Genomic DNA, 24,087 nt, shown 5'->3' with positions numbered 1-24,087 from the left:
TTTCTCTTGGGCGGGGCTATCTTGACATCTCCCCAGGGCACACTGAGTGTTACTGCAGGATCTGACATCAAGGTGGTCTGGTCTTCCCTTCATTCAAGGGGAGCTGATAGTGTAAACAATTAGGTCAGGGAATTGGCAAGGGACTGAACCATGACTTGTTCTTTTCATGGCTTAAATAAGACCTCTGTTCACTAGATCTGGAGGGGTTTTTATGTTTTATATGATGTGGTGGTTGCTCCACTCCCAATTTTTAACTAGGGAACTCATTCATAATCAAGTAGGTGCAGCCAGAGAGCTCTTCCAGACAGGTCGGATAGCTGATCGTGCCAGTCCCACTGCCTATTATGGTCATGTCTTGTCTCTGTGACCCCCATGGTTCTGCTCACTTACAGTGAAGTACTTCATACCAGCATTTTTGTCCTAGAGAAAAACAGCTGTTCTAAACAGATGCAGTAAGTTTATATCTGTACCCTTCTATACATATATATTTCAAGTATTCATCTAGACCCTCTAGACTTGGCTATTTCTATAATTTCTAAAGTAAGATATTCCTAATATTCTATCACCCAACTTTCTTTGATTAATGAATGCATTTTTAAGTGTGTGTCTGTTTATATGTGTTAACAAAGACAAAAAACAAACAATCAGACCAGGACTGTCTGGATCAACCCAGCTAGTCTGTTTCATACAGAATCTCTGATACATGAACCACACTGACAAACTGATAAAACTTAAATCATGCTGTGTTCATTTTCCTTAGTCTAGCATCCGTGAAATCTATTCCCACATACATGTCCCACATTATGTTCTTGCCTACCATTCTTCTGTTGCGTTCTTTCCAAGGCTGATTTTGGACTCTCGGCCCTAGGGACGCTCCGGGGTATAATTCTAATAATTGGTCTATGGATGAACAGATATGGAGCAGGAGGAAAATTGCTGGCTTCTTTCTCAATGGGAACTCTCTCAGGTGAAGGTATACAGGCATCTACAAGCATGGAAGGAAATAGCTTTTCAGACAATGAAGGAAGAAGGACCATTCTCTGTCAAGAAAGACTCAGGAAGGATTTAGAGGAATTTGACGATTCAAATTACTCTGCTGCCTCTAGTTTACTTTTTCCAAATGGGTGCTCAAAGTTGCATGTACAAAATCTAGCAAAATTCTGGTAGTAGTCCCTGGTGCTGCCCACCCACGATCTCCAGTTCTCAAACTAGGCACAATTGTATTTTCTTGTGCCTTTGAAGTTATAAAAGGCCAGATGATTTGCTTTGACCAAAAATATGTGAGCAGAAGAGCCATCTCTCACTTCCCTTCAGAAGCTTTAGAAGCCATTTCAGAAGTTGCCACATTTTCTTTCCTTCCCTCTGCCCCAGTCCCCAGCGATGGATGTTCAGAGAGTGGCTGCTGCGTCAGCCTGCATCCTGGAGTGAGGGTGATGTGCAGCAGAACCGCCAACCCCCTACAGTAGATATGTAGTACGAGTGAGAAATAAACCCCCTATTGTTTTAAGCCACTGATGTTGACACAATATAATCCAGCCTACCCTGATCCATACACAACTCTGAATTCAACTGGTAGATGAACACCGAGTTTGATTCCTGGCTGTCTCAATCTAATATGTACAAGATAGAGGACATTCTTTGAGCACATTCGTATAAAGTACCTGAGCTTACATCCATTCTTTTAAAACTGAAAATTCAATATTTTGAGTCTATAATTCCTTTGCTTTTATTCACCCAATGCTATCGGGAGCCCCCCTACCCTGCCGTCCTTGGGCTACTCACACCCTTCATATTATTGCATGTAGAAACTACTCCAAGTCCTCAAACTGTATCTTTTATTGAGATATGTTTTTACAGATGACCATAGGTGACAACTTCATTAACTGCTTCATCAGCAGGCTCCGTACTTAGGGAAGGGTGACATGTCTCAAGATTCCCCATCATGTTTCTTGGTTGAAAGTAGCAGACACTGACTCTGCCTGCCTTTTTTAAAAGGGGGAGTTTATTGGAAGGATATTGGGATCTCAACATAGAAGACACTAAGTTAGGGGACCATACTAGGCAATGAAAGAAGCAGAGGGAGCTCTGGAAGAGAAGAAATGAAGAAGCAGGAGGAAAGAACTACCCCACAGCTGGAGCAGCTGTTGCTGCCATGAAAGACCTCTGGTGGCTCTGTCTGTCCACACACCACTTGCCCAGACTTCAGAATCCTGGGAGGAAATTTCCGTTTAGCAGAGCTTAGATCACACTCACCTACTAGCAGTTCCAGAGAGTGGGAGAGGAATGGTGTGAACCTTCAAAGTTTCATTATTAGATGCATAGACCTGAAGTTCTCTCCCAACGTGGTTTCACACCATGAGAAGACAGGTGAGTCCTCAAGGAAATAAGGTCCTACTCAAGGAGAAGAATTAATGCTAGTCAACAATGATACCAAAAAAGATAGCTGTCCACCAAGGACGTGAAAAAAAGAGAATAATATGGACCTTAATAAAAGAAAGGTTTGTGGCTTCATCATGTCATTAGGTTACTGTAAGAACACAGGAAATATCCACTTATCATATGCATTTTTTTCTTGCAAGGTCACATCATTAAAGGTAATTTGGAATGGTGAATGGTATAGATCTGACTTAAAACCAAAGCATATCATTCACTAAATATTTCAGGGCAAGTTTCTTAGTTTCTTTGAATCTGTGAGACCTTGTAGAGTTGTCTGAAGTGTCTGAATTGACATGTATAGCATGCTTGGCACACGCCCTGCACTATAAATAAACATTAGGACTCACCCATTGTGTATTACACAGGGCTCTTCTCAGAAAAGAACCAATAGGATGTGTCTATATGCACAGAGAGATATATTTTAAGGAATTGGTGATTGTTTTAGGATTAATCACACAATTGCAGAGGCTGGCAAGTCCAGAATCGGCAGGGTGGGCCAGCGTGCTGGAGGCCCAGCGAACAGTCGGTGCTGCAGTGATGCTGCAGCTCCAGCCCCAAGGCCAAGAGGCTGAGGACTCGGGGACAGAGCCCCTGTGTCAGAGTTCAAGTGCAAAGTCTGTCTGCTGCAGAGTTCCCTCTTGCTCAAAAGAAGTCAGTCTTTCGTCCTGTTCAGACCTTTAACTGATTGGACCAGGCTTACTATGCAGGGTAATCTGCTTTACTCAAAGTCCACCAATTTACATGTTAATTTCACCCCAAAACATGCTCATATAAACATTTACAATAATGTGTCACTATATAGGTGGGCACTGTGGTCCAGACAAACTGATATGCAAAATTAACCATCACACCCCAAGAGATGTTATTATTCAAGAAAATAGTCTTCTTTCTTTCTCTGCATTCAATAAAAACTTACTAAGTCTGTTAAAACCCATTGAGGAAGAGGTGCCTGAGGTTGGGACTATGGGGATGACAAAGCAGCAGGTGTGAGGCAGGAAACAACAAGTCCCAGACATGAGGTACTCAAGCTTTAGAAGGGTCTTCCCCCCAGGGAGTCCTTTGCTGTTGCAAGAAAAAGGTATGGTTAGGCCATGAAATAAAATAACATCCGCCAGCATCCACTCCTACCAGCCAATCTGGAACGTGATCAAACATCTGTTGATCATCTGCACGCTCTGGAGTGCCCATTCGTGGGACCACACTGGAACAGCACTTGGCCCCACTGTAGGGCAGGCACGTGGATAAGGATGAGCAAAGTGTTTACTGCCAATATTCCAATGCATGAGGATGGCGTGGATGAGAAACACAATTTCTGCAAAGACCTCTCAGACAATAATTGAATCCAGAAGACTATGAGCTAGACGTAACATGGCACATATTGGGTGATGAATGAATGTTCAAAATCAAGATCCTCATGAACTATACCCCTGACTAAAGGTAGGCAGTGTCCAAAGAAGCTCTTGAATGATTATACTGTGCTACAAGGAGCAAATATGGGCCAAGAAGGAAAAAAATCATTCAGACTTTGTCCAAGAAGGAAGAAACTAAGAAATAAATCTTCTCTTCTTTCATATGATCCAAAAAACACAAGCTCTTATCTGGGGGAAAATGGCTAAGGAAAGCAACAGAACATCCGAGAAATTTGATTATTATTGATATATAGAAATTTGGGCTTAACCACGTCCAATGCTATTATTTGACTACTTTTCATTTTCAAAAATGTCCACTTCTCATGGTTCTGTTTAATACGTGTAAGGTCAAGGTGAAGCCAAGGTACCCTCAGCAAACAGGCAAACCCTTTCCTATAAGTTATGATGTCATCATTCTAAATCCAAGGAAATACAGCTGCTAGTTATGAAAAGGAAGCAGAATTGTAAACTTTAACACTCACAATTCAACATTATAAAATCAAAGCCTTGAGATCAGAAGAATATAGTAAAAATGGTGCCGATACAAAGTATAATATGCATTGTACATATTCATACAATAGAAAGAACTCCCTCTTGAATACTGGAAAAGTGGCTTGGCTAAGCAAGGGCAAGGTTACTATGGGCAAGGGTTGGAGACTGAGGGGAAAAAGTACATGAGTGTGTATGCATCTGTATCATAGAAGTGTCTATGGATGTGTTCAGCAGTGTTATGTGTATGTACATGGGTATGCCGGTAGGTATATATGCATGCACAAGTATAGGTGCGTAAACATAGGCATAGGTATAAGTGTGTATGTGCTAAAATTTTCCAGTCATGGTGTTGACAGTATTAAAAAGAAGAAAAAAACTTAGGCCTTGCCATCTTATTACCTAGGTGCTGTCTTAACAAGGTATATGTAAGGTAATCTTTTACGGTCATGATATGAATGAGATTCCAAAGAAGAAAAAGTTTAGGCCATATTACCTCCTTCCCCCCGTTAGCATAGGCAGTCCTAGGCACTGCCCTAAGGTCTCCCGTGGACACACAAGGAAGGCGGTTGCTGGATTGAGTTTGAACCTTTTCCTCCTTTTCACTTCCTCTTGGATATTTCTTCACTCCTTCTTTTCCTTTCTTCCTGTCAAGAAGTAGGGAGTAAGGACAGCCTTTCCCATGGGAGACACTGGCAGCCCTCGGGGGAGAAGCTGCTCCCGCCCCTCCGGTAACTAATGATGTTTGCGTATCTCCCGGCCTGGGACGTCTTCTTCTGCAAACGGATTCACTGGCCCCTCACCACGCAGGAGACCGGATGAGATTCACCCAGTACACTGCTTTATGAGTTCTGTTCTGTTTTGTGTTTTCCCACACAGCTTTCATCTTTTCTCAGTTGTATATGCTCCTCTTAAGTAAGAAGGCTAATATGTGAATTGTTAAATTAATCAAGCGGAGAGAGGAATAAGTCATTCTACAAAGCCTAACAGATTTACTCTAAGGAATTCTTAGGAACTGCATCATGTTTCTCCAAAGCAGTATTATCTAAGCCTATTACTTCACAATGATCCTTTAAGTTTTGTAAAGGTCATTCACAGACTGAAAGATTAGATTCAGGAAATTAAAAGACAGCCGAAACCCAAGAAAATATCCTGTTTTAGAAGCAGTACAAAGAAAAAATGCATAATACTAGTACTGGACTACAATCCCCGGATTATGAGTTGATTACCACCTTAATCACCTCATTTTCCATTTAGACTGCTAGGGAGTATTTCACAAAATTTGAATTAATTCAAGGCATAACAAGTTCATAAAAGGCAAACTTGTTTGAACTTAAGTATTTAGCATCTACCCTGTGCCAACACTGTGAGAGAAATAAAATCAGTGTAAGAGAGCAAATTTCTAGGGAGTTGAAGATGTTTTCTGGGAAGAGGAGTTTCCAGTTTTGGTAGTGGCCCTATGAGGGCTTGGTTCACAAGGTTCCACCGAAGCTAGACATTCCAGCATGCTTGACTCACGGCTGTTGAGACTGCTTGAAGAATACTCATATCAGGAGCATGAACACACCTGTGAAAGTAGCAAAAGAAGTAGCCATCAAAGAACTTGTGGACCCCTGCGTGGGTTCTGCAAATATTGAAAAAAAGACAACCACCTTGAGTTCAGGGAGGAGTGCACACACATGAGTATTGTGTCAGCCGGTTTGTCTCAAGACACAGGTGTTGCAATCCCCAGTTTGCTCCTGCAACTCACCTTCCTATGGCCATCAAGACTGTGGATCCTGGAAGACTTAGCTCACGCCATCTCCTTGGAAGTCAGTTTTCTTTGGCATAACTAGGCTGGCAGTACTTGATTTTTACTAGATCATTTCCCGCTCCCCGCCCCTCATCCCACAGGTTCCCATCCCAGCATATGATTCTATTTGAATGGACATGAATTCTTGGAAATTTGACACCAGAGACAAAGAAACAGAGGTGGACTGATCATCAACACAACTGAATTGCCCTCCTTGACTAATGGAATAAAGCAAACTAAAGATCGGGCTCTGATCCTGCATGTAGAGAAGAAGAAATGTACATACATATGAATTAAGCATAAGAAATGTGATTTAAGCACAAACTAAGCATAGTTGGAACAAGAAATAAAGCCCTGCATTGAATGAAGTGCCACGGGAAAGGGAGTAAAAGAATGGTCAAAATGGTATGAAATAAATATGAGAAGGCTTCCTGCAGGAAGAGAAGTGCATTCAAGATAAAGGAAATAGGCAAGAAGACACAGAAAAAGAAATTATTAAATTTTCAGCAATCTTCATTTTTATATCCTTAAAAAGCATAGCAATTTTAGAATAAAAGAAATTCTGGGAGAGGACATTTACCCATTTAGATTCCTCTTTGACTTGATGCAGATGGAAAGTAGGAATGATACAGGTATAGAGTATTGACTCTGAATAGTAGTTTTGTTTATGAATTCTAGAGTGTAAATGAAATCAACATTGACAGTATGTAAGTCTAAACTTATAACATCGGCACACTTTAATCTAAGAAGAATGCTTGAAGTTTGTCTTTTGACTTAAAAGTAATATTGTACTCCTCTCCTTTTTTTAATAGTAACTTCAAAATCTAAAAAAATATTCATGTAGTATATTTTAGAAAAAAAAGAATGGTTATGTCAGGAGCACAAATTGTATCTCACTATAAGGCTCAGATGAGTCCAAAGTGAAGCCATAGGATTAGATAGATCTCCATTACTGAGACACTCGGAAGTAAACTAGCTAAAAATTTACAAGAGTCCAATGAATTTGTAAGGTCTCTTCTCATTTAAATTCCATGAGTCCATGGCTCTAGCTGGGAGCTTTCCATCTGAGTAATCTCCTTTATTCAATGAAGAGTCTTCCTTCAAGGCAATAATTCCTCTTCATTTCAGCAATGAGGTACAGCTGCCAGGGATTCATGGCACTGGCCTAGCAGTTTACAAAAATCTGGCTCTAGAAGCATCTACAATATATCACAGTCTCTGGAATGTGTACTAAACTTAGCTTCCTGGGCCCCACCTCAGGCCTACAGAAGAACAATGCTTGCCAGTAAATCCCAGAAAACTACCTATGTTACAAGCTGTCCCAGGGACTGATACAGCACTGTAATTTGTGAACTGCTGTTCTCATCCTGGGCCATCCTGCTGAAAGGCAGGCCAGGAAGGACTGATGGCGGTTCCGAGTGCAGTCATGCAGTCGTCTGTTCCTCCAGGAATGAGTTAAGCTTGCAAGCATCTCTGATGCTATTTAAGCATCCAGCCACCTCCGGGGACTAAATTTACAGCATGTAAAATCTTCCTTGACCTCTCTTCCTTACAAGAGACGATTTGTAATCTCGTGGACATTATAATTACTAACAGTAATCGTTCTCCAAATTCCTTGTCTTACCAAAGAACATTGAGTGAATAAGGCCTCAGTTATCAGCAGTGTCTTGTCAAGATTTAAATCTATAAATATCTTAGGCTATTTTTCATTTCGATGTGATATTAGAAAAGAACACAGTATTCAGATCATATCTGCAACCTAAACCACAAAACACAAGTTAAGAAATCCAAGGAAATCTACTCACTTATCCCCATTTTACCATAAAAATATTAACTACTTAGTTATATTACCAAACCATAACTGATTTACCATCTGTTCTGTGGTTTATCATGGCATAAGGAAATTGAGGGTCCTAGAATGTCACATATTATTTTTCCATTACAATTTTTTAAGAGCATGCCAAAGATTTAATTATGGCATACTGAAAATATGTAATTAATAGTAAAAATCTGGCTAAACTGGGTTAATTGAGGGAAATCTAGTCCAAATTAATAAAAACATTGAGCATTAATCCTTTTGTAAAATATAATTTTCCATAACATATAGGATATTAAATTTCAAATGTGAAATGCTAATAGTGAGCATGCAGAAAATAAAGAAAAATAATTAATATTACTTAAGTTTTGGAAAATTCATTCTAAACCAGGTCCACACATACATGTTCCTGGGTATGAAAACTCCAGAAAAAAATACATAAAGGTATACATAATAAATTATTACTAAGTCCTGAGAAATTTTAAAAAATGGATTCTCAATAAATTCACGTAATAGAAAATTAGGAACATTATGTAGTCATTAAAAATCATACTTTCAGAGAATAACAAATAACACTGTAGAAGTTAATGAGACAATATTAAGTAGAAATGCAGGACACAAAACCATAGACCCCATGAAAAAATGCATGCATGGAAAAGACCATTAGAAGAAAATTCCTCAAAGTGTATAGTGGTACTACTCTCTACTTGGGGGCAGTACAGGTGGGATTACACAGGATCTGATTTCTCTGATCGTGGCCACTTTCCTGATAGACTCCTGTTCACTTGTACTTTTAAAAGGATTGATTTTTGAAGCCCTTAATTGCACATAATATCCACATGGGTTTTTAATACAATAGGATGATCACTTACGGTGATTTGAACACTCTTTAGACAACCAAAGACACATCTATTTATTAAGCATGTACTGAGCCCTTACTCTTGTAAAGGGCAGAGATAATAAACACCCTGGTGAAGAGCATACAAAGTACTGTATGGGCACAGAGCAGAGCAGTCCATTTTTTTCTCAGATTGGGGGTAAATCAGCTGAATTTTGACATCTGAGTCAGAAGGGCTTTGATTCCACACCCATTAAGTGCGATGCACGTAAGGTATCCTTATGCAATTGCCCAGTAATCTGTGGGATACATGAGAGCAGAAATCAAGAAAGCGTTCTGGGACAAAGGTGAGACATGGAGAGCCCCTGACACATGGGTGATAGTTAAAGCCATGAGAATGCGTGACATCAACGAAAGTGAGCATGAAGAAGGAAGCAGGGATATGATCTGGAAACAGAAAAGGCACAGAGCCCTCAAAAACAACATTAGGTAAGGGAGGTACTAAGTAAAAGGGCTCCACAAATAAAGGCCAAGAAGAAATAGCCAGAGATGTAAAAGAGAAAGCCAAACAGAGCTGATGAGGAAGCCCTGTACGGAGCTTTTAAAGAAAGACAGGGATTGGCAGTACTAGAAGCCCAGTGAGGTGAGACATGAAACTAACTCATCATATTTAGAAGGTTCTTTGGGTAACATTTGCCAGAGCAGCTTCGTGTGTATCTGTGTGTGTGTGTGTGTGTGTGTGTGTGTGTGTGTGTGTGTGTGTACTTGTTGGGGTGGAAAGCTACAGGCTGGGGACACTAAATTTAAAAATAAATGAGACATCCCTCCCGAATTTTTAGCCACCGCATATGCGTGAGGGCCCAGCCTGTTCCACATCTGTGTCCCTCCTACCAGTCTGGATGGTTGTGATTTCTTTAATTCCATAGTTGTCAGACTCCCACTCAAGTCGATTTCTGACAGTTCTGAGTGGTGGTTGTTCTATCTTTTAGTTGTAATTTTGATGTGGTTGTGTGAAGAGGCGAGCCATGTCTGCCTATGCCGCCATCGTGACCAGAAGTCCCACATCTTATGATTTTAATTGTTTCAGGGTAAGTGTTTTTCTTGGCTTAAGTCTCCACTTACCCTCTCATCATTCTTTGAGTATGAATTTCGGAAGCTATTCAAAGCTTCCTTGGCCAAGTCATACCCTCCTAAGACAGTCATACCCTCTCCTGTTCAGCTGGCATATGACTAAAACTATGTCTAACAAGTTTATTGAGATGGATGGAAATGGAAAAAGTATAAATTCAGTTGGTATTTGAAGTGGGAAAGTAAAGCATGAGTAGGCTTTAGTGTATTTTTAATGTACTTCATATTTCCCAAACTGTAATTTTAATGAATCATCACAAAGTATTGTGTCTGTACATACTATTCAGGGACTCTCAGGAAAAGTACAGTCATCACTGGTCTCTCAAGAAAACAGGTACAAGGTTTTATGGTACCCCTTCTCTGAGCACCGAAGTACTCCTCACCATCAGCACTGTCTGGTGTCACTCTTCTAGAGCTTATCAGCAACACCCGAAGAGTGGACCCCGCCAGCCCTTTCAAAGCACTTGGCACTTTTCTTTAAGTCTACCAAAACTGCACTATTTTTTTTGCTTGCTTGTGAATATAATGAAATGAAAACAACTTGTCCAATTAGGCACTACTGTCTTTTATGGCTCAAGTCAGTGGTGCTCAACAAGGGGCAATTCTGCTCCCCAGGGACATTTTTGCTTATCACAACTCAGGGTTGGGGGTGGAGGAGTGTTGTTACCAGCATCAAGTTGATAGGGGTCGTGGATATTACGGAACATCCCACAGTGCACAGGATAGCCCCTCACGCGGATTTGTCTAGTTGAAACATCAGTGGTGCTAAGGCTGAAACACCTTGTGCTAATTGATAGAACATGTCCAGCTTTCAGAGAACCCTGCTCATCTTTGAGTGCCAGCTAAGCTACCACCCTTCCCATGAGGCTTTCTCAGATCAACCCACAAAGGCATCCTCACAGGTTAAACTCTCCGCAATTTAGGTTTCATTGGATGGTGACCCATCTCAAAGATTCTTTGAGGAATCCCATATTCACACTCACTGCTGATACTTCTCTCTCCCTTTTTCATGATTTGCCTGTGTTTTAAGACAAATCAAGGCACTCACTTCTTCCGTTACTTTCTCTTTCCAAATTTTTAAAATAATTTTCAGTATCTTTACTGTAATACTGGTTTCACAGGTAGTAAATTTTGAAGTGGAAAAGAGAACTAATTATTCCATTGTTTCTCCTGCAGAAATGTGAGTAATGTTTCTAGTAATCCCATTATTGCCAATGTCCTTTGTCATTCTACCAGTCTTAAAAACAAATAAAAGGGTTATGATTTTTGGCTTCTGATCAGTCATGTAATTCTCCTTCTGTTTGAAGTTTGAGTGTTTGGCTTGTTATTTCTACTGTCAGGAATTCATACCCCCATGAACCAGTAGTGGTAGGGATGGGAGACATGGGTGGGTGGGGGTGGACTCTGAATGCAAGCTAACAGTTGCATGGAATTCTTAGCAATACTCTTATAAAACAAGTGATTTTCTTGAGAGAGAATGGCATTTTAATAAGTCACTGCCATATTGATCATTTTTTCTGATTGTTGAGGGAACTTACATTTATTTGTTGTGCATAAACATAGAAACTAAGCATATATGCAAGAGTTTGTCAATGGTGTACTGTTCTGCACAAAGTAATATTAAGGCTTATAAGAATTATTCTTCTTTGACCTACCCGTTGTTTTCAAAGCTAGTTAGATAGCCAGGTTACTCGGTTGTATAGTTCCAGGAAATGAAAAGTCACGTTGCAAAGATCTGAGTGTCACCGAAGGCTGAAGGAGAGGATGATGTGTTGGAGAAGGGACCAGCAGAGGCCAGCTAGAACATCGTAGTTTCCACCGTGCACTGAGACCTCCCTCCCTCCCTGGTACTTCCATCCCTGCCTCCCTCCTGAAGCAACACAAATGAAGGCCCATCTGTCTTCCTCAGAAAATCCCTTCAGGTCCTTAAAGGCAGCAGCCCGACTTTTCCAAAATCCTCTCTTTGAACTCATTTTGACACCAGATGAAAGGCAAAAAAAAAAAAATTCAGAGAGAACATACTATATGAGGCTGACACTTGAGTGCCTTTTGACATTTAAGTACAATTTGACTTGAAATTCAACCCTTATTTATTGGAGCGTGCCTCTCCCAACCGTCTTCAGGGGCTCTCAGATGGGGAGAGGAGCTGAGGACTCACTGTTTCCCTGCTCACCCTGGCTCAGAGCTTATGTTTTTAGCGGTTATTCTGTCATACTTGGTTATTGCCTTACGTGGATGTTTTTTTTCTCTTCTGTCTTGAGCACTAACTCAAAGATGAAACACAGACCCTCGCCCTGCATTTTCCCAAAACCAATCACACAAGGCCTTTGTGTTTGTATCAAAATGTATAGTAGTTTGTGGGGCAACAGAAGATGCTTGCAGTGTAGAAATGCAAATTAAGAAATATGTATACCATGCGTCTTTGTAAAATTAAATAGTAGACATCCTTATTCTTAAGCCCTTTAACCATCCATGTTAGCCCTCTGCCCTTTAAACACTCTCACATAGATTTCACCCCTTCTTTTGGCTCCAACATTTACATATGACATTCTTAGCCTTGACCTCCAGCCTGTCTTCATTACCTCCTGTGGGACAGATCTGGGTCTAGTATATTTGCATTATCAATGGTACCACTATTAAACTCATCAACCTGGCTCAAAACCACATTATTGCATTCAGGTGTTCTCTTCTTTGCCATCAAGTACTGTCTGCTCTTAATTAAAATTGTAACCTACATGTAACCCCACCACTTCATTTGGCTTTATGCCTTTCAACATACAGCTACACATGGCTTTTGCTTTCAGTCTTTGTCTGCTGAAAGCCCTCATACCACTTCCAGCTTCAGCTTCCAAAGGCTGAGAATTTATTCCACTTCTTCCCCAAGCCCCTGACCAGATTTGCTGGGTGAAGTCCCACCATTTCAGGTCAGTATCACATCAGCTTGCTTCTCTAAGAAACCGACAAAACATTTCTCAAAACCAACCTGATAGGGGAACTCAAGAGTTCAAGATTTTAGCTTCAGTCATAGTTGATAGGCTTAAGTGATGAACGCACGTGGAAAACTGTTATTCTAGGAACTGTGATGACTCCAGGAGGTTTACAATCAATTGAACCTTTGTGTCCCAGGGGGTCTGCAAGTGATGGAGGTGGTATCTGAGCCATTGTGTTCCAGGGAGGGACACAGACAAAGAATTGTTGACTGACAGATAAAGAAGTACTATGGAAAATCTCTCAACTGCAACTCTTATCCCATTAACCTTTTCCAAACCCCTTTCCTACCCTTTCTTCTTATTATAAAAATGTCTTCTTGAGATGAAATGTTAAGACAGTTTTTGAGGGTACATGACCCAAAGTCTTCTCAGATCACTGGAATCTGAATAAAGCACCCATAAAGATTCAATCCTGGTCTCTACTTATTGCCCTGGTAGTGAAAGGCAGCATAAACACTGATTTTTCCAGTTTCAAAACCACTATTTGCTTGCTAGTCTTCTTCCAAGGAAACACGTATTTCTACTCCATTCATAATTTCCCCCACCGAGGGCTACCACAACCAACTACCGCAATATAAGTGACTCAGACAACAAAAATGTATTTTCTCACAATCCTGGAGGCTAGAATCTCCTTACAAGAGTCATATTAAATTAGGGTCCACCTTAATGACCTCATTTTAATGTTATCTCTTTAATGTCTCTATCTCCAAATATAGACACATTCTGAGGTATTAAGGGTCAGGACTTTCATATATGATTTGAGCAGGGGGGCTAAAATTCAGTTCACACCTACCTAAGTTTTCTTCTCTCTTCTCTTCTCCAAATTCCCACAATACTTAGGGTCACGTTCAAATCCTTCTTCCAGTCCTGCCATCTGGTCATTCTGGCTCACCTTTCCTTCCTCCTCTAAGCACTGACCTCATTCATCTTGGCATCTCCTTAGTTTCGCCTTCTGGTGCAATCCTTCTATTTCCAGAAAGTTTACACTCTTTTAAGCTCTCTAAGTTCTTGGTAAGTGCTTATTGAGTATAGATTTGAAATCCAGTAAGATTGAATTTCCTCAATATGAATTGTCTTTTTTTGACCCACTTTTCAGGGTCATATTTACTATGAAGATTTTCATAGATGACAGCTAAGTGCCTCGGCAAAAAAAAAAGTAGTCACTAGTCTGTCACCAACTAAAAACTAATGATTCAAGTCTTTGAGAAGGAGAAAAAAATTCTCTTCTATATAAGCACGTGAGATCTCTCCTCCAAATCTTAATTTTTTTAACATATTATTTCATTTTTTATTTGAATTGTAGTACTTCTCTGTTGCTGGAGAGAAAACCCTAATTAACAATGAATACTCTTAAATAACTTCTTCAAACATATTTTTTTTTCCAGGATCTTTGTGACCACATATCATAAAATGCAATCTAACCATCTCACTAAAATTCTTTCTCCTACCTAGGGCTCTGATACTTAGGGCCTTTTCACTTGAAAAGTTCAGCATTTATCTTATGAATAAAATGCAAACACATTTCAGTTACCTTTAGCGTATATTCAAATTGGTCTACCTGTATTATCTCGTTTAATCCTTAACAACTCCAGAAATGCATATGATGATTCCTCCCATTTTGTATTTGAAAAAAACTAAGGCAGAGAAGTGTTAAATAACTTGCTCAAAATATGACGGTGGATTAAAACAAAATAGCCAGATACAAGTGCCCAGTGGCTTAACTACTATGCAAGACTCCATCCACACACAGGAAAGAAGTCAATCTCTGTCTCTCTACAGTGTTCTTTTTTAAACCCTAAATTTTAAATTCATAATTTAGCTTCCTCATGTAAGTCACATCCTTTTGATAAGGAGTTTTAATCATAGAAAAATATTTTTACTCGTTCTAATATTGTCACCTTATGTTTCATTCAGGTGAGCAGTGTATGTGGAAAAAATTGATTCCATGTTTTTAAGTATGTTTTATTGATTATGCTATTACAGTTGTCCCATTTATTTTCTCCCCTTATCCTCCTCCACCCTACACCCCACCTTCTTCCTACACTCTCTCCCCTTAGTTCATGTCCATGTGTCATACATGTAAGTTCTTTGGCTTCTGCATTTTCTATACTTTTCTTAACCTCCCCTGTCTATTTTGTACCTACCACTTAGGCTTCTTATTCCCTGTACCTTTTCCCCCATTCTCCTCCCTCCTCCTCCCCACTGATAACCCTCCATGTGATCCCCATTTTTGTGATTCTATTCCTGTTCTAGTTGTTTGCTTAGTTTATCTTTGTTTTTATTTTTTTTTAGGTTTAGTTGTTGATAGTTGTGAGTTTATTGTCATTTTACTGTTCATAGATTTGACCTTCTTTTTCTTAAATAAGTCCCTTTAACATTTTGTGTAATAAAGTCTTGGGGAAGCACTTTATCTGCTCTTCTATTCTAAATGATAGTTTTTCTGGATAGAGTAATCTTGGATGGAGGTCCTTGCCTTTCATGACTTCTTTCTAGCCCCTTCTTGCCTGTAAGGTCTCTTTTGAGAAATCAGCTAATAGTCTTAAGGGAACTCCTTTGTAGGCAACTCTCTCCTTTCTTCTTGCTGCTTTTAAGATTCTCTCCTTATCTTTAATCTTGAGTAATTTAAATATGATGTGTCTTGGTGTGGTCCTCTTTAGGTCCAACTTCTTTGGGACTCTCTGAGCTTCCTGGACTTATATGTCTATTTCCTCTGCTAGACTGGGGAAGTTTTCCTTCGTGATTTTTTCAAATAATGTTTCAGTTTCTTGCTTTTCCTCTTCTCCTTCTGGCACCCTTATGATTCAGATGGTGGAACCTTTAAAGTTGTCCCAGAGGTTCCTAAGCCTCTCCTCATTTTTGTGAATTCTAGTTTTTCATTCTGTTCTGGTTAAATGTTTATTCCTTCCAAATTGTTGATTTGAGTCCTGGTTTCCTTCCCTTCGCTGTTGGTTCCCTATGTATTTTGCTTTATGTCACTTTGCATAGCCTTTACTTCTTCCTTTATTTTGCAGCTGTACTCAGTCATTTCTCTAAGCATCCCGATTACCAGTGTTTTGAACCCTGCATCTGATAGATTGGCTATCTTCTCACCGCTTAGTTCTTTTTCTGGAGTTTTGATCTCTTCTTTCATTTGGGCCATATTTCTTTGTCTTGGTATACCTGTTACATTGTAAGGGGCAGAGCCTTAGGTAGTCACCAGGGCGGAGGAACCCACATCACTGTGTTGTGGCACTGTATGTGGGGAAGTGGTCAGAGAGGGAACAATGCTGCTTGCTTGGCTCTTACCCCACTTCCAGTCACTTCCCTCATTTCTCACAAGAGAATTGCACCCTTCCAGGTGCTACCCTGATGCTGATTGTAGGGTGGGTGAGCTTGTGTACATTCTAGGACCCCATGGGCCTCTCCAATGGACTCTCCTGTGAGACTGTCCATTTCACCTGCTACCACAATCCCCACATGTTTATACATCCAGAGGTTTTGAGGTCTTATTACCCAACACTGGCACCCTGGGTTGCATAGTCTGTCTCGCTCCCGAGTTGTTCCTCCAGGTTTATCTGCACACAAATGTGGGACGACCTGGTCCACCAGCCACCGCCTTGCCCGCCAGGTCTGTCCCACCAGTCACTGCCTTGTCGTGCATCCTTTCAGCCCCAGCCACCCATCTCTGCCCTTCTACCAGTTAGACTTCTATACAGTCCAATTTTCTGGCCCTTCTGGTTGTTTTTTGCTTTTAAATTGGTTGTTCTCCTTCTTTTTGTTGTGTGAAGAAGCAAAGCGTACCTAACCACGTCTCCATCTTGCCAGGAAGTCTGATTCCACATGCTCTTAAGCTTTGTGGTTTCCTTTGTAACCAGTTCTCTGATTTAAGGCCAAACCAGACAGCAGGCCTGTGTAAGATTATGCTGCCCTCAAGTGACAGATGACGCAAACTGCCTTTACCTTGGACTCCCAGCAGAGACTGTGAAGCCCAACTCAGGAGCTGAGAGTAGCTATTCACCAACTGCTCACGGACTACTCTCGAAAGCCAATACAGTTTTCACAGAACAAACACACAGAGTGGGGGACTAGCCAAACAGCGCCGATATTTACAATATTGTGCATGTATTCACAGGTAATTACATACCTTTACAATTGGGTAGCAGGAAATATCAGAAATGCTCTCCCTGTGAACTCTACATGCTAACAGAGAAAGCTAATACATTAATTTGAAAATTATGTTTACAAACACTGGAAAATTCTCAAAACTTCTCCAGGGGAGTATGTAATTTTCCTATTTGATTATACAGCCTGACATGGCCAGCCATTTTAAAATCTTAATCTTGGAAACATGAAATTTAAGACATGCGCTTAAATCCTCTGGTCAGAATTATGAGTATGGAAAAAGCCTGTGTTGATGAGATAAAACAGCAGAGACTGTGCCGTTCAACAGAAGCCAAGGCAGACCTTGAGAAACGGCCTGCTTTCTGGTAAAGGCAGGGGCTAAAATCCCTCTCGGTCGTCATTTCACATGGTAAGTCTCATCAAATGTGGAGTTAGACGTGAGAAACAGAGCATCATTAGAGGCTACCCAAGGGCCTCCAAACTCTCAAAGAGGCCTGCTTCCCGAGCCTAGGATTCCTGCCATTGATACATTGTTTCTACATCCAACATGATTTCTCTAGTAGTTCCTCTGGCCGTCTCATTTTGAAATATCAAAACACAACACTGTCTGGAGAGATAAGACACTATAAAGCACGAATTCTTAAGCATAGATTAATTTATCAGAATACTCACTGTCCAAAGAAAAGCAGTAAGTGAGGCGTGGGAGAAGAGGCGCAGCCGCAGACAGTGCGTGATGGACAGGAAGGTGGAGGGAGGACCCACAGCTCACACGGCACTGCCACTGCCGAGGAGGGCAGCCTTGTGGGCTCCAGACCTGGGAGCAGAAGGTCACTTCACTGGACGACGAGAGGCCAGCACTGAAGGGGAGAGAGGGAAGAGGCTGAAGCACAACAGGCTTCTTGAGAATTTTATAGAGGGCTGGCCTTGTTGGAAGGTTAGCGAAGAAAGTAATAATGTAAATAGGTTTTCTGTTCTGTATCTCTGAGAACGCCATTGTTAGCTGGTCTTTTTGTGGTGACCTTTTCCAGGTCGCACACTTGTTTGCAGCATAGTAGGTGTTCTTTCCACAGGAAATATGGGCACAGTATCTGTGCTCATCTCCTAGTGAGTCATGCACCTCTGTCAGTGGTTATGATAGCCCTTTATCATCTAAAGACCATCTGAGATCACGTTTTACATTCCTTCTGCTTAAACCCCTCTGTTGTGTGGCCAGGAGAGACCCCAAGCACCCGTAGGAATACAAACTTAGATACGGGGGTGAACCTCGTCAGATTCCTTGACTGGTTCTGACGTCTGAACCAAGGCCGAAGCAGCAGCCCCAGCTGCCGGCGCCGCACCGCCCAACATGTCGGACACTGGGCTCTCTTTTCCTCTCTGTCCCTTCTCCTCATTTAAAATACAACATACTTTAAGTAGAGAAGCCCTTTTCTAATTTGCAGCCTCTAAGGCTGATAGCCAAAATATTTTCTTTAATAAAGGCAAGGTGACACCCTGGCCAATCGGAACAGATCCTGGATGGAAACAACGGGCCTTGGGCTATTTTACAAGGTTTCTGTGTCTCTTGCTGAGTCTCAGTTCCACTTTTCATTCTTAGTTTTCAGTTTTCAAAGGACTTTAAAATAAGTCTTTTTCATGATTTAAAATGAGATCTGTGTTTTGAAAATAAAGCCAAAATAGTGTTGCTCACAACATTTTTTAAAAAGAAAGGAACTCAAACAAGAATCTCTGACCTTCACACTCTCAACATGGTGGGTTAACATACAGCTTTTTTCCAAACGTGTTGATCACATCTTAATAGCCCATTTACCATGTTAAAATACAGTAAGAATTTTTAAGGTAAAAAAACAAGAATATTCATAGTCTAGTCACTTGAGACTATACAAGAAGGAATACTAAAAGTCAAGACATCTGTAACCAGAATATAAAAAAATAAATAAAATAAAATGCACCTCATCTGGAGTCAAGTTAATGTCCAAGTCCTGGTTCCAACCCTTTTTGTCTCTGGGATATTGAGGAAGTTAGTCAACATCTCTTACTCTGTTTCTTCATCTATTAAATGGTAACAACTCTCCCTCTGCTTGGATTATTATAAAGATCAAAATGAAACCATGCCAGTAAAGGTCTATTTTAAATTATTAAAAGTGATTCAATATTACCTAATGAAGCATCACAATAATAGTAGTATTAATAATAAACTAAATCCTAACACAAGTTCATAATGCATCAAGAAAAGTAGTTTTCTTCACATACTATGCCTTAAGATATGAGAAGTGTGACAAGAATGTAAAAGCTGGACAAACACTTTAGGGATTAACCCTGGATTAAAAAAGGCAGTATGCTAGATGGTCCCGCCAATCATCATGACTAGGCCTTGGAAGCTCACACCTGAAAATGAATGTTATTTATAGATAAAGCCACCCAGTTAATTCTCCCAAGAGGATTACAAGGCTGCCAATCACGGCAAAGGCCCGGCAGGCAGGGTTTGTTGAGCTGATAAACAGGTTCTGTGAAAGCGCTTGTACAAGTGAATTTCAGAATCACTGACTCCTCCACACCCTGTTTTTATTCCAAAAGGAATTGTATCGTCCATTTAAGAAAAAACAATAAGAGCCTGGTATTAAATAGATGTGTTTCACCTAAAATACATTGTAGGTTATACAGAGAATACATATGCTCTATATGCCCAGATTTTGGACATTGTAATAAAATTCAAAAAAGCTGTCTGATTTTTCAAAGGTATCTCAAAGCAAATTATATTTCTTTGTCAATTATAAGAACGTTTTTCTATACCCAAACCTGGACTCTTTCTCAAGCTCCAAGCCCAGATTTCCTCCTGTATTTAGGACAATGTGCCTGGACCACCCAAAGAGACTTCGTGTATTCGTTACGTCCAGAAACATCGTGATGGTTTGGTCTCAGTGAAAATCTCGCTACCACTGTAACCACCTGGCTGAAACTTTACATCATTGTTAATCCCTTCCTCATGCTCACTGCCAACGCAGCCATGAACTAAAAGCCTTTGCTTTCTATCCCTGAGGTGCCTTTTATATTCATTCAGTTCCCTGTTTTATTCCTGTTGTCACTGCCCTTGTCCAGGAAGCTATCAAATTTCAGCAGCATCATCTGTACAACGTCTTGACTGCTCCCCCCTGCTGTCTCCTCATTCCTATACTTTTCATATTCCTAGTGGAGGGTCATCTAAACAGCCAGGCGGGAAGACTAAGAGTCCTTTGCAAGGCACTTAATGACCTAGATCACGTCTGTCTTTCAGACGTTTCTAAATTGACTATCTCTGCAAACCCCATCCTCTAGCCACACACACACCGCTACTGTTCCTCGGACGCTGTACACTCAGAGTTCAGGGCTGTCAGTCATGCTGTTGCCCGCATCTGCAAAGCTCTTTTCTCCCTTCTCCAAATAGTACCACTATTTATCTTTCAAAACCAAGTTCAGGTGTACTTTTCCGCCTTCTCTCATTTGAGCTATACCGCAACACTAAGAATTGACCACTATTCCCCAAACCTTTATAAAGTCCTATTTGTTTTCCTAAAAAAGCCCTTCTTTCACTCATGCATGTTGTTTTCTCACTAAACGTAAATCCCAATCCAGTCAGCATGTTATTTTTAGCTTGGTATTTCCTATGGTCTCTAGTAGTGTGTGTATGTTTTATCCATCGGTAGCTCATTGCACATTTATCAAAAGCGATGACTACCATTAAATGAGTGCTTATTATGTACCAGGCTCTATGTCCAACATTTTTCACCACACTGCAGTCACTTAATCCTTAAAATAAATCTGTGAAGTAACATCAGCCCCATTTTATAATGGAAGTAACAAATATCCAGAAAAGTTCAGCAACTTCCCTAAAGTCAACGCTAGGGCAGAGTCAGGGTTGCAACCAAGTTCTTTCATAATTTACAGCTTGTGCATTTAATATAGAGCTCTGGATAGCTCATTGTTAACCCTGCAACTCCCCCAAAAACTACGGAAGATAAAAAGGCTTCCATGTGAATACTGACCAAAAACATCAAGAACATTGGCGCCGTAGACTACGTTGAAGATTAAATAAAGTGAAGTATGTAAAGTGCCCAGGACAGTACCTGGAACAGAGTGAGAGTTCAAATAAGATTGTTTGTCTTTCAGGTGAGAATACTATAGAAAGTATACTTAAACTGCTCCCTAAACCATGAAGTCCGAAGTCAAGGAGACATGCTTTAAATTCACAGCAGCTTGAATGTCAGATGAAAGGAAATACTGTTTTAAACATAAATGTATTAAACATTTCTTAGTATATATGCTATAGATGGAAAATATAAATATATTAACAAAATTGTTTGGAAAAACTTCTGATGGTCTCATAGATGATATTACAAAGACATCTACGTACTTAGCTTTTGAGGCTGATGGGATCTCCCACAATGCATTCCTCGCCCCCTTTCCCAGGAAGAGAGCTCTGAAGTCTTATGAAGTTCTTCCAGCAACAATAATCATACCAATGATTGTACTATTCACTGAAAAATTATGTATCAACTCGTTTACTTTTCAGAAGACACCTAAGATGTTGGTTTTGCTGTTATTTTTCTTGTTGATATTATTATTATTTAAATGACAAAACCAAAACGTGAAGCGTTGAAGTAATTTGCCCAAAATGACACCGCTGTCCATAATGATAACCAGAATTTAAGCGTGTGTGTGTGTCTCTGACTCTGGAGCCCAGCCTCTTAATCATTCGGTCTGCTTCAGTCCATCTGTAATCTACCGTTGCTTTGACTTCTTTTCTTTTTTATAAAGGGAAATTTTAGTGTGATTCATTGCATTATAAATACTAGCTTCTTTTTAAAAACTCATTCAAGGAAAACACTCATTGTCTAGGAAATCCCACTTGTTGTAATGCAACACAAAGAGTAGACATAAACAAATTATAATTTGTGTAGTCTGAATTCGGATACCGTAAGGCCAGAAGGTTCCACGTACATTTATCTGTCCACACAGTCTCTCCCTAAAATGGCCTGAAACCAGGAGTGACATCACTGTGGGGCAGACTAAGTTCACACCACGTCACTGTGGTGTGGTGATATGTTCTGGGCACATCTTTATCTTGCTCTCTACAAAGGTCAGGTCCATGATAGGTCAAACAGGGTATTTTAAAAACTTCAGCTTCTCCCAAGTCAGCAACAGGGCCCAGTCTTTACATTTACATATTTGTGTTGTGGTTTTCCTAGAGATTCTCTTTTTCTAATTTGATCTCTATCACTACTTTCTTCATGACGTGGGCTCTCACTCTTAAAAGGATCCCGTAAATGACTGTTCACTTGAAAATTCCCTCCTCTGTAGAGAATTGAAGTTATAAACTTTGTGCTGGACTTGCTCACGGAAATCAAAGGGGCACACTCAGGTTTTACCATCACTGTCTCTGATCTCCCCTTTCTCCACCACATAAAGAAGCAGAGAGAGGACAGAAAGGGTTTAATTTAACGTGGTGGTGGTTTTGGGGGCCCCAGCATCTGAGGACAGTAATTAGAGGCTCTTCTTGCCAAATTCAATATTTTGAAGCTGAGACAAAGCTTTCATTTAAACCTAACTTTTGACTACTCATAAAGCTCGAAGTTATTTTCCTTGTTTCTTCAGGCGTCGTAAATGATCGTCCTGAAGCGCCAGAGATACCCACTAAAAGACACTTTTTTTTCCTTAAATATTCTGAAGTGTTATGTTTCGGGGCCAATCCCCTTTCATCCTTTCTGGCTTTGTATTTCTGATTCTTTGGCCAAACCTAGAGTCACGAAAGTCTAGAGCTATTCCAAGGGGAGTTAAGGTCCTAGGCAAGTCATATATTCTGTCCAAGAATGTTTTATTTGAATAAATTATTTAAATTAAAGTTTAAATGTAAAGTGGCAACACAGTCCAGAAGGGTGTATATGGAAGAGGAGCAATGCTCTTGTAACAAATAGAAGATGCCGTATTCTGGTTTAGGTGTAGGACGAGCCCCAGGTGTACTGTATGGTAAAAACCACACCCAGTTTGGCAGCACAGAGAAAGCATCAGAACCAGTCTTGGATATGGCAGAAGCATTGGAATTAGCAGGCTGTGAATTTAACCCAATCATGATTAACAAGCTAAGGGCTCTACATGGGAAAAGTACGCACCATGCAAGAATAGATGGATGATGCAAGTACAAAGATGAACATTCTAGAAAAGCATCAAAGAGAAATCCTACAAATTAAAAAGCACTGTGACAGAAATGAAGAATGTTTTTGGTGGGCTTATTAGGAGACTGGACATGGCTGAAGATACTGAGAATATGTCAATAGAAACTTTCAAAACCAAAAACTAAAGAGAAAAAACTGGGCAAGTTTGGGGATGAGGTGGCAAAGGCAGAATATCTAAAAATGGTGGGACAAATGCAAAATAAATGAAAAAAAAAAGAAAAAGAAAACCCTGCACCTAGTCATAGCATATTCAACTATAGGAAATCAAAGGTTAAAAAAAACCCCAAAGAAGCAAAATGAAAAAACACCTTAACTACAGAGCAGCAAAGATAAGATTTATATCCAACTTCTCAGAAACCATGCAAGCAATAAGAGAGTGGAATGAAATATTTAAAGTATTGAGAAAAGAAAATCGAGATATTCAGGAAAATTAAACAATATTTTTATATCAGCCATAAAGGCAAAAATATTTTCAAACAAAACTATATAAATGAAATACAATGCAAACATGAGAAAAGAACACCTGAGAATCAGGAAACATACAACGTAGTTCAATCTTTAAGATCGTTTCTTGAATCAGAAGCCACAAAATATCGGAGATGGTCACGCAGCAACTGCAGCTGCAGCTGAGATGGTGATTGTAAGAGACATTCATGGCGGAAAAGGACTACACCTACACAGGAAAATAATGGTTCCCGTCAGTAACACAGTGCATAACTGTGGAGAAAAAAATAACAACACCTAAGACGTAGCTCACCTACCACGTGTAAATTCATTTACATGGATTGACTCATTTAAGTGGATTAAGGCAATGATTCCTGATGCCCAGTTCCTAAAGCCACACACGTGGAGGGCCCAGGTGCCCTGGCTCCGGAGTCCACA

The 24,087-nt window shown here is 40.2% G+C and overlaps 1 long non-coding RNA gene across 1 annotated transcript; it reads right to left on the bottom strand.

The window, feature by feature from the left end:
- Positions 1-4,444: 4,444 nt before the first annotated feature.
- LOC123818448 lies at positions 4,445-19,036 on the bottom strand. The gene is made up of 3 exons (XR_006785620.1): positions 18,949-19,036; positions 17,672-17,856; positions 4,445-5,901 (listed from the first exon to the last, which is right to left on the bottom strand). It is a non-coding gene; the product is annotated as an uncharacterized LOC123818448 (long non-coding RNA).
- Positions 19,037-24,087: the final 5,051 nt, after the last annotated feature.

The sequence above is a fragment of the Phyllostomus hastatus genome, unplaced genomic scaffold (assembly GCF_019186645.2).
Source record: "Phyllostomus hastatus isolate PE091 unplaced genomic scaffold, TTU_PhHast_1.1 phas_contig_283, whole genome shotgun sequence".
NCBI classification, from domain to species: Eukaryota; Metazoa; Chordata; class Mammalia; order Chiroptera; family Phyllostomidae; genus Phyllostomus; species Phyllostomus hastatus.
The sequence above is the reverse complement of the archived record's forward strand: the minus strand, read 5'-3'. Positions and strand labels throughout refer to the sequence as shown.